This window comes from Myotis davidii, unplaced genomic scaffold (assembly GCF_000327345.1).
Source record: "Myotis davidii unplaced genomic scaffold, ASM32734v1 scaffold150, whole genome shotgun sequence".
Lineage (NCBI taxonomy): Eukaryota > Metazoa > Chordata > Mammalia > Chiroptera > Vespertilionidae > Myotis > Myotis davidii.
This window is the reverse complement of record NW_006283437.1, coordinates 771,173-772,380: the sequence shown is the minus strand read 5'-3', so window position 1 is coordinate 772,380 and position 1,208 is coordinate 771,173. Positions and strand designations below refer to the sequence as shown.

Below are 1,208 nucleotides of genomic sequence, written 5' to 3'. Positions count from 1 at the left end.
ACTGACCCAGCCACACAGGGTCATGTTCCCGCAGGGGCGCCGGCCCCAGTGTTGGCGACAGCGGGTCCTGATGTGACCACACGTGGCGGGACAGGGCTCTGCTCACTGACTCTTCTGCCGTCCACTCCTTCCCGTGTGCTGTGGGTGGGCGACAGCTTACACCTGTAGTGGGAGGTTTGCTCACACACATCCCTGTGGATCAGAGATGCCCCTTAAGAGACCTCTGGGCTCGGCCAGCCCTGCTCAGGCACCGGTGGTGAGGTCACCGGGAATAAGCATCCCTCCCCCCCCTGAAGACCCCCGCTCAGCCCTGGTGGTTGGGGAAGAAAACAGTAAAGCCTTTTTGTTCGGAAGCCTCAGTTTCCTCATCTGAAAAATGGGGCTAATAATGCCTCTACCTCGTCAGGCTGTTGAAAGTGCCTGGCTGGGCTAAAGCAAACCCAGAGTGGACACCAGCCTACAGGAAGAAACGGCACGGCTGGCACGCGGCGTGAGGCAGCAAGTGGGGCTGAGCGCTCGGGGGAGTGGGCTGGCCACTGACCGGTCACCATGCAGTGAAGGCACCACAGAGCAACAGCCACGTTTACGCACCGCATAGCCACGCCTCTCATACATGCACACAGCCCAGTGTGTGAGGTGTAGGTGTGCGCTGGGAAGAGCCTGCATGGTGGTGACTAGCGTGTGATCGGTGGGAGTCCCGGGACCGGGGTTGGCCATGTATTTACAGGGCCCCGTGCAACATGAAGTCCGGGCTCCTGGTTCGAAATGTGGGCAAAACAAAACGTCTGCTTCTTCTGCGACCTGTCATCCTGGCACTGTGCCTTATTCTTGCTATTCGCTGTCACACTCCCTCCTGCAGGGACACTCACAGGGGCCCTGCTTCTCCTGCGCCCCTGCCCAACCCCCACCAGGAGCAAACAGCGGCTGTGCTCACTGGCTGGGCAGGGAAGTGGGCAGCTGAGGACCCATTCCCAGGAGAAGGGGAAGTGGGAGGTGGGGGGGCGGGGGCGGGGATCTCATGTGAGTGAGGCTTGGAGCCCCGGGTAGCTGCGCTGGCCCATCAGACTTCCTTACCCAAATCCAAAGCTAAATGACTCTGTGATTCAGGGTCTGCTGCAGAGGAGCCCAGCCCGGGCCCTGGGGAGGCGCTGGACTCAGGGCCACGTGGATGCAGGCTCTGTCCAGCACACACGCTGGCTTCCCAGAGG

General features: G+C 61.3%; 1 protein-coding gene across 1 annotated transcript in view; it reads left to right on the top strand.

Moving 5' to 3' along the window:
- Window positions 1-1,208, top strand: part of CACNG3 (calcium voltage-gated channel auxiliary subunit gamma 3) — an 84,659-nt gene that overhangs the window by 78,270 nt on the left and 5,181 nt on the right. The gene's annotated exons all lie outside the window — the stretch shown is intronic.